Source organism: Hyla sarda, unplaced genomic scaffold, assembly GCF_029499605.1.
Source record: "Hyla sarda isolate aHylSar1 unplaced genomic scaffold, aHylSar1.hap1 scaffold_992, whole genome shotgun sequence".
NCBI classification, from domain to species: domain Eukaryota; kingdom Metazoa; phylum Chordata; class Amphibia; order Anura; family Hylidae; genus Hyla; species Hyla sarda.
Window position 1 is genome coordinate 1 of NW_026611023.1, and position 9,640 is coordinate 9,640.

Here is a 9,640-nt window from a genome sequence, read left to right on the forward strand (position 1 = left end):
GCCATAGGTTGTCAAATAACCCGGATTTAACCCACACAGGTAAGTCCAATGGGGTGCAGGCATGTCCTCTATGCTTACAGCTTCCCGTGGGTGTTGGTTTGATACCGTTTGGGGACAGCCAAGGAGGCATCTGCAGGCAACAAAGGTAGGTGTGTGCTTGTGTGTGTGTTTCCTATGCAGATCCTAAGCCCAGTGTCACATGCAAGTAGGAGGAGTAAGAAGGGTTCCTGGCAAATCCGGGTTATGGATTGCATTTAAAAAGGCCCCGTGGGAGTGCAATGGGCCCCTGTCTTGCTGCTTAGCAATAATGGTATGGGTTTAGGTTCTGCTGTGTGTACTGGTGGTTGACTGCCCCCCAGCCCAGAGTGTGCATGGAAAATTGTCTGGCAGCCTCCCTGACAGCAAGCAGTGATAGTGCCCATGAAGGGGACCTTGTTGGGCCCGCCCCTTTCACGGTTATCGCTTCTCGGCCTTTTGGCTAAGATCAAGTGTAGTATCTGTTCTTATCAGTTTAATATCTGATACGTCCCCTATCTGGGGACCATATATTAAATGGATTTTTGAGAACGGGGGCCGATTTCGAAGCTTGCTTCCGTCGCCCTATGCATTGACCCGATATGGCAGTATCTTCGGGTACAGTGCACCACCCCCTTACAGGGTTAAAAAGAAAGATTCCTACTTTCATTGCTACCTGCTTGCTGGCTAGCCAGCTAGCCAGCCCTGTGGGCCTTGCTGCTGCTGCAGCCAAAAAACAAAAGGTGGTGCTGCTGCTGCTTCTGCTGCTTCTGCTTCTGCTTGTGTCTGGCCCCTGTTGGAGCGTCCAGGCACAGGACTTCTGCTGCTGCTGACTAAATGGCCTCCTTAATTGGATCATTTGAGTAGCCAGCACACCTGTGCAGGTAGGGCATGACATGATAGGCAGCTGCCTTGATAGCGGGTGGGTGCTGAATGTTCCTAATTGACAAAATAAGATTAATGCTTATGAAGAAATATAAAATCTCATCCCTTCCCCAATATCGCGCCACACCCCTACCCCTTAATTCCCTGGTTGAACGTGATGGACATATGTCTTTTTTCGACCGTACTAACTATGTAACTATGTAACATAACATGGGGGGGGGGGGGGGTCTCCTGGCTGTTCACACAGGTGTGTCATTGCTGTACATTGACCATGCATTGCTTCTGTGGTATTGCAAAGGCAAAGACAAATGCTTCCAGCCATCCATTGCACTAATGGATTGGTCATCAGCTGGCTGTCTATGTCCCGCATCAATATAGACCAAAGTACAGAGGGTTAGGCTATGCTATTGTGCACCTACCTGATGCATCAGAAGGTGCGAGGCCCTTGCTAAATTCTGTGCACAGACTTTGAGATCTATGCTTTAGACTGTATCTAAACCTGCTCCAACATGGACTGACATTCTGGCCTACTTTCAGCCGATGCGACTTGTCTGTCGCTGAACAGTCGCTTTTTATGTATTCAGCACCTATGTATAATGTTGTAAAAATGCTCTAGAAGCTAAAGTCGCAGAAATGTCACACATATTTGGCCTGCAACTTTCTGTGCGACAAATTCAGACAGGAAAAATCAGTATAAATCCTTAGAAAATTATCCCCCAGTGTCTCCATCTGCTGGCGGTATTGAATAAGCATTGCTGCACTGATGGGGTATGCATTAGACGAAAAAAAAGAAGAAAAAGAAGAATAATACGCCCAGAAAAGAGGCGAAAAGGAGAAAAACGTAAAAAAACGTGAAAAAAAAGTAAGAGGAAGAGAAGGGAAAAAAAGGTGGAAATGGGTTTAAAAGTGATTTCGGCGGAGAAATATATATATATATATATATATATATATATATAATATATATATATATATATATATATATATATGCGCACACACACATATAGATATAAACGTATTCTCCGTTGAGATATTGCAGCCGCTGCTGTGTCCAGGCCCAGGAGCCTTAGCACTGTGCTGTGATGTCACTCAATACCACTGACATCACTAGGTGGTAAACAACATCTCTCCTTTGCTGTGTATGTGACTATGGAGCTGTTTGGTGATGTCGTCTATTACGGCCTTCATAGAAGCAACAGGAGATTGTTGCATCCATCTTGAACCCTCAGAACTACAGTGCTATGATGTCACTCACTTCCACAGGCCTTGCAGAGTGTAAACAACAACAACCCAGCTTTGTTGTGTATGTAACCAAAGGGATTTGTGATGTCACCTAGAACCTTCACAGCAGCGACAGCTTTATGAGGAGCATCAGCACTGCTCTGCCTGAGCAGAACCATCACCGCCATAGGTTGTCAAATAACCCGGATTTAACCCACACAGGTAAGTCCAATGGGGTGCAGGCATGTCCTCTATGCTTACAGCTTCCCGTGGGTGTTGGTTTGATACCGTTTGGGGACAGCCAAGGAGGCATCTGCAGGCAACAAAGGTAGGTGTGTGCTTGTGTGTGTGTTTCCTATGCAGATCCTAAGCCCAGTGTCACATGCAAGTAGGAGGAGTAAGAAGGGTTCCTGGCAAATCCGGGTTATGGATTGCATTTAAAAAGGCCCCGTGGGAGTGCAATGGGCCCCTGTCTTGCTGCTTAGCAATAATGGTATGGGTTTAGGTTCTGCTGTGTGTACTGGTGGTTGACTGCCCCCCAGCCCAGAGTGTGCATGGAAAATTGTCTGGCAGCCTCCCTGACAGCAAGCAGTGATAGTGCCCATGAAGGGGACCTTGTTGGGCCCGCCCCTTTCACGGTTATCGCTTCTCGGCCTTTTGGCTAAGATCAAGTGTAGTATCTGTTCTTATCAGTTTAATATCTGATACGTCCCCTATCTGGGGACCATATATTAAATGGATTTTTGAGAACGGGGGCCGATTTCGAAGCTTGCTTCCGTCGCCCTATGCATTGACCCGATATGGCAGTATCTTCGGGTACAGTGCACCACCCCCTTACAGGGTTAAAAAGAAAGATTCCTACTTTCATTGCTACCTGCTTGCTGGCTAGCCAGCTAGCCAGCCCTGTGGGCCTTGCTGCTGCTGCAGCCAAAAAACAAAAGGTGGTGCTGCTGCTGCTTCTGCTGCTTCTGCTTCTGCTTGTGTCTGGCCCCTGTTGGAGCGTCCAGGCACAGGACTTCTGCTGCTGCTGACTAAATGGCCTCCTTAATTGGATCATTTGAGTAGCCAGCACACCTGTGCAGGGTAGGGCATGACATGATAGGCAGCTGCCTTGATAGCGGGTGGGTGCTGAATGTTCCTAATTGACAAAATAAGATTAATGCTTATGAAGAAATATAAAATCTCATCCCTTCCCCAATATCGCGCCACACCCCTACCCCTTAATTCCCTGGTTGAACGTGATGGACATATGTCTTTTTTCGACCGTACTAACTATGTAACTATGTAACATAACATGGGGGGGGGGGGGGTCTCCTGGCTGTTCACACAGGTGTGTCATTGCTGTACATTGACCATGCATTGCTTCTGTGGTATTGCAAAGGCAAAGACAAATGCTTCCAGCCATCCATTGCACTAATGGATTGGTCATCAGCTGGCTGTCTATGTCCCGCATCAATATAGACCAAAGTACAGAGGGTTAGGCTATGCTATTGTGCACCTACCTGATGCATCAGAAGGTGCGAGGCCCTTGCTAAATTCTGTGCACAGACTTTGAGATCTATGCTTTAGACTGTATCTAAACCTGCTCCAACATGGACTGACATTCTGGCCTACTTTCAGCCGATGCGACTTGTCTGTCGCTGACAGTCGCTTTTTATGTATTCAGCACCTATGTATAATGTTGTAAAAATGCTCTAGAAGCTAAAGTCGCAGAAATGTCACACATATTTGGCCTGCAACTTTCTGTGCGACAAATTCAGACAGGAAAAATCAGTATAAATCCTTAGAAAATTATCCCCCAGTGTCTCCATCTGCTGGCGGTATTGAATAAGCATTGCTGCACTGATGGGGTATGCATTAGACGAAAAAAAAGAAGAAAAAGAAGAATAATACGCCCAGAAAAGAGGCGAAAAGGAGAAAACGTAAAAAAACGTGAAAAAAAAGTAAGAGGAAGAGAAGGGAAAAAAAAGGTGGAAATGGGTTTAAAAGTGATTTCGGCGGAGAAATATATATATATATATATATATATATATATATATATATATATATATATATATATATATATATGCGCACACACACATATAGATATAAAACGTATTCTCCGTTGAGATATTGCAGCCGCTGCTGTGTCCAGGCCCAGGAGCCTTAGCACTGTGCTGTGATGTCACTCAATACCACTGACATCACTAGGTGTAAACAACATCTCTCCTTTGCTGTGTATGTGACTATGGAGCTGTTTGGTGATGTCGTCTATTACGGCCTTCATAGAAGCAACAGGAGATTGTTGCATCCATCTTGAACCCTCAGAACTACAGTGCTATGATGTCACTCACTTCCACAGGCCTTGCAGAGTGTAAACAACAACAACCCAGCTTTGTTGTGTATGTAACCAAAGGGATTTGTGATGTCACCTAGAACCTTCACAGCAGCGACAGCTTTATGAGGAGCATCAGCACTGCTCTGCCTGAGCAGAACCATCACCGCCATAGGTTGTCAAATAACCCGGATTTAACCCACACAGGTAAGTCCAATGGGGTGCAGGCATGTCCTCTATGCTTACAGCTTCCCGTGGGTGTTGGTTTGATACCGTTTGGGGACAGCCAAGGAGGCATCTGCAGGCAACAAAGGTAGGTGTGTGCTTGTGTGTGTGTTTCCTATGACAGATCCTAAGCCCAGTGTCACATGCAAGTAGGAGGAGTAAGAAGGGTTCCTGGCAAATCCGGGTTATGGATTGCATTTAAAAAGGCCCCGTGGGAGTGCAATGGGCCCCTGTCTTGCTGCTTAGCAATAATGGTATGGGTTTAGGTTCTGCTGTGTGTACTGGTGGTTGACTGCCCCCCAGCCCAGAGTGTGCATGGAAAATTGTCTGGCAGCCTCCCTGACAGCAAGCAGTGATAGTGCCCATGAAGGGGACCTTGTTGGGCCCGCCCCTTTCACGGTTATCGCTTCTCGGCCTTTTGGCTAAGATCAAGTGTAGTATCTGTTCTTATCAGTTTAATATCTGATACGTCCCCTATCTGGGGACCATATATTAAATGGATTTTTGAGACGGGGGCCCGATTTCGAAGCTTGCTTCCGTCGCCCTATGCATTGACCCGATATGGCAGTATCTTCGGGTACAGTGCACCACCCCCTTACAGGGTTAAAAAGAAAGATTCCTACTTTCATTGCTACCTGCTTGCTGGCTAGCCAGCTAGCCAGCCCTGTGGGCCTTGCTGCTGCTGCAGCCAAAAAACAAAAGGTGGTGCTGCTGCTGCTTCTGCTGCTTCTGCTTCTGCTTGTGTCTGGCCCCTGTTGGAGCGTCCAGGCCACAGGACTTCTGCTGCTGCTGACTAAATGGCCTCCTTAATTGGATCATTTGAGTAGCCAGCACACCTGTGCAGGTAGGGCATGACATGATAGGCAGCTGCCTTGATAGCGGGTGGGTGCTGAATGTTCCTAATTGACAAAATAAGATTAATGCTTATGAAGAAATATAAAATCTCATCCCTTCCCCAATATCGCGCCACACCCCTACCCCTTAATTCCCTGGTTTGAACGTGATGGACATATGTCTTTTTTTGACCGTACTAACTATGTTACTATGTAACATAACATGGGGGGGGGGGGGTCTCCTGGCTGTTCACACAGGTGTGTCATTGCTGTACATTGACCATGCATTGCTTCTGTGGTATTGCAAAGGCAAAGACAAATGCTTCCAGCCATCCATTGCACTAATGGATTGGTCATCAGCTGGCTGTCTATGTCCCGCATCAATATAGACCAAAGTACAGAGGGTTAGGCTATGCTATTGTGCACCTACCTGATGCATCAGAAGGTGCGAGGCCCTTGCTAAATTCTGTGCACAGACTTTGAGATCTATGCTTTAGACTGTATCTAAACCTGCTCCAACATGGACTGACATTCTGGCCTACTTTCAGCCGATGCGACTTGTCTGTCGCTGAACAGTCGCTTTTTATGTATTCAGCACCTATGTATAATGTTGTAAAAATGCTCTAGAAGCTAAAGTCGCAGAAATGTCACACATATTTGGCCTGCAACTTTCTGTGCGACAAATTCAGACAGGAAAAATCAGTATAAATCCTTAGAAAATTATCCCCCAGTGTCTCCATCTGCTGGCGGTATTGAATAAGCATTGCTGCACTGATGGGGTATGCATTAGACGAAAAAAAAGAAGAAAAAGAAGAATAATACGCCCAGAAAAGAGGCGAAAAGGAGAAAAACGTAAAAAAACGTGAAAAAAAAGTAAGAGGAAGAGAAGGGAAAAAAAGGTGGAAATGGGTTTAAAAGTGATTTCGGCGGAGAAATATATATATATATATATATATATATATATATATATGCGCACACACACACATAGATATAAACGTATTCTCCGTTGAGATATTGCAGCCGCTGCTGTGTCCAGGCCCAGGAGCCTTAGCACTGTGCTGTGATGTCACTCAATACCACTGACATCACTAGGTGTAAACAACATCTCTCCTTTGCTGTGTATGTGACTATGGAGCTGTTTGGTGATGTCGTCTATTACGGCCTTCATAGAAGCAACAGGAGATTGTTGCATCCATCTTGAACCCTCAGAACTACAGTGCTATGATGTCACTCACTTCCACAGGCCTTGCAGAGTGTAAACAACAACAACCCAGCTTTGTTGTGTATGTAACCAAAGGGATTTGTGATGTCACCTAGAACCTTCACAGCAGCGACAGCTTTATGAGGAGCATCAGCACTGCTCTGCCTGAGCAGAACCATCACCGCCATAGGTTGTCAAATAACCCGGATTTAACCCACACAGGTAAGTCCAATGGGGTGCAGGCATGTCCTCTATGCTTACAGCTTCCCGTGGGTGTTGGTTTGATACCGTTTGGGGACAGCCAAGGAGGCATCTGCAGGCAACAAAGGTAGGTGTGTGCTTGTGTGTGTGTTTCCTATGCAGATCCTAAGCCCAGTGTCACATGCAAGTAGGAGGAGTAAGAAGGGTTCCTGGCAAATCCGGGTTATGGATTGCATTTAAAAAGGCCCCGTGGGAGTGCAATGGGCCCCTGTCTTGCTGCTTAGCAATAATGGTATGGGTTTAGGTTCTGCTGTGTGTACTGGTGGTTGACTGCCCCCCAGCCCAGAGTGTGCATGGAAAATTGTCTGGCAGCCTCCCTGACAGCAAGCAGTGATAGTGCCCATGAAGGGGACCTTGTTGGGCCCGCCCCTTTCACGGTTATCGCTTCTCGGCCTTTTGGCTAAGATCAAGTGTAGTATCTGTTCTTATCAGTTTAATATCTGATACGTCCCCTATCTGGGGACCATATATTAAATGGATTTTTGAGAACGGGGGCCGATTTCGAAGCTTGCTTCCGTCGCCCTATGCATTGACCCGATATGGCAGTATCTTCGGGTACAGTGCACCACCCCCTTACAGGGTTAAAAAGAAAGATTCCTACTTTCATTGCTACCTGCTTGCTGGCTAGCCAGCTAGCCAGCCCTGTGGGCCTTGCTGCTGCTGCAGCCAAAAAACAAAAGGTGGTGCTGCTGCTGCTTCTGCTGCTTCTGCTTCTGCTTGTGTCTGGCCCCTGTTGGAGCGTCCAGGCACAGGACTTCTGCTGCTGCTGACTAAATGGCCTCCTTAATTGGATCATTTGAGTAGCCAGCACACCTGTGCAGGTAGGGCATGACATGATAGGCAGCTGCCTTGATAGCGGGTGGGTGCTGAATGTTCCTAATTGACAAAATAAGATTAATGCTTATGAAGAAATATAAAATCTCATCCCTTCCCCAATATCGCGCCACACCCCTACCCCTTAATTCCCTGGTTGAACGTGATGGACATATGTCTTTTTTCGACCGTACTAACTATGTAACTATGTAACATAACATGGGGGGGGGGGGGGGGGGTCTCCTGGCTGTTCACACAGGTGTGTCATTGCTGTACATTGACCATGCATTGCTTCTGTGGTATTGCAAAGGCAAAGACAAATGCTTCCAGCCATCCATTGCACTAATGGATTGGTCATCAGCTGGCTGTCTATGTCCCGCATCAATATAGACCAAAGTACAGAGGGTTAGGCTATGCTATTGTGCACCTACCTGATGCATCAGAAGGTGCGAGGCCCTTGCTAAATTCTGTGCACAGACTTTGAGATCTATGCTTTAGACTGTATCTAAACCTGCTCCAACATGGACTGACATTCTGGCCTACTTTCAGCCGATGCGACTTGTCTGTCGCTGAACAGTCGCTTTTTATGTATTCAGCACCTATGTATAATGTTGTAAAAATGCTCTAGAAGCTAAAGTCGCAGAAATGTCACACATATTTGGCCTGCAACTTTCTGTGCGACAAATTCAGACAGGAAAAATCAGTATAAATCCTTAGAAAATTATCCCCCAGTGTCTCCATCTGCTGGCGGTATTGAATAAGCATTGCTGCACTGATGGGGTATGCATTAGACGAAAAAAAAGAAGAAAAAGAAGAATAATACGCCCAGAAAAGAGGCGAAAAGGAGAAAAACGTAAAAAAACGTGAAAAAAAAGTAAGAGGAAGAGAAGGGAAAAAAAGGTGGAAATGGGTTTAAAAGTGATTTCGGCGGAGAAATATATATATATATATATATTATATATATATATATATATATATATATGCGCACACACACACATAGATATAAACGTATTCTCCGTTGAGATATTGCAGCCGCTGCTGTGTCCAGGCCCAGGAGCCTTAGCACTGTGCTGTGATGTCACTCAATACCACTGACATCACTAGGTGTAAACAACATCTCTCCTTTGCTGTGTATGTGACTATGGAGCTGTTTGGTGATGTCGTCTATTACGGCCTTCATAGAAGCAACAGGAGATTGTTGCATCCATCTTGAACCCTCAGAACTACAGTGCTATGATGTCACTCACTTCCACAGGCCTTGCAGAGTGTAAACAACAACAACCCAGCTTTGTTGTGTATGTAACCAAAGGGATTTGTGATGTCACCTAGAACCTTCACAGCAGCGACAGCTTTATGAGGAGCATCAGCACTGCTCTGCCTGAGCAGAACCATCACCGCCATAGGTTGTCAAATAACCCGGATTTAACCCACACAGGTAAGTCCAATGGGGTGCAGGCATGTCCTCTATGCTTACAGCTTCCCGTGGGTGTTGGTTTGATACCGTTTGGGGACAGCCAAGGAGGCATCTGCAGGCAACAAAGGTAGGTGTGTGCTTGTGTGTGTGTTTCCTATGCAGATCCTAAGCCCAGTGTCACATGCAAGTAGGAGGAGTAAGAAGGGTTCCTGGCAAATCCGGGTTATGGATTGCATTTAAAAAGGCCCCGTGGGAGTGCAATGGGCCCCTGTCTTGCTGCTTAGCAATAATGGTATGGGTTTAGGTTCTGCTGTGTGTACTGGTGGTTGACTGCCCCCCAGCCCAGAGTGTGCATGGAAAATTGTCTGGCAGCCTCCCTGACAGCAAGCAGTGATAGTGCCCATGAAGGGGACCTTGTTGGGCCCGCCCCTTTCACGGTTATCGCTTCTCGGCCTTTTGGC

The 9,640-nt window shown here is 46.4% G+C and overlaps 4 non-coding genes across 4 annotated transcripts; all 4 read left to right on the forward strand.

The window, feature by feature from the left end:
* The first annotated feature begins 458 nt into the window (after positions 1-458).
* On the forward strand, positions 459-649 carry LOC130351672 (U2 spliceosomal RNA). Its single transcript, XR_008888253.1, has one exon. It is a non-coding gene; the product is annotated as a U2 spliceosomal RNA (small nuclear RNA).
* Positions 650-2,759: 2,110 nt separating this feature from the next.
* Positions 2,760-2,950, forward strand: LOC130351684 (U2 spliceosomal RNA). Its single transcript, XR_008888264.1, has one exon. It is a non-coding gene; the product is annotated as a U2 spliceosomal RNA (small nuclear RNA).
* Positions 2,951-5,059: 2,109 nt separating this feature from the next.
* LOC130351702 (U2 spliceosomal RNA) lies at positions 5,060-5,250 on the forward strand. The gene has a single exon (XR_008888280.1). It is a non-coding gene; the product is annotated as a U2 spliceosomal RNA (small nuclear RNA).
* A 2,082-nt stretch (positions 5,251-7,332) lies between these two features.
* On the forward strand, positions 7,333-7,523 carry LOC130351696 (U2 spliceosomal RNA). The gene has a single exon (XR_008888275.1). It is a non-coding gene; the product is annotated as a U2 spliceosomal RNA (small nuclear RNA).
* The last annotated feature ends 2,117 nt before the right edge of the window (positions 7,524-9,640 follow it).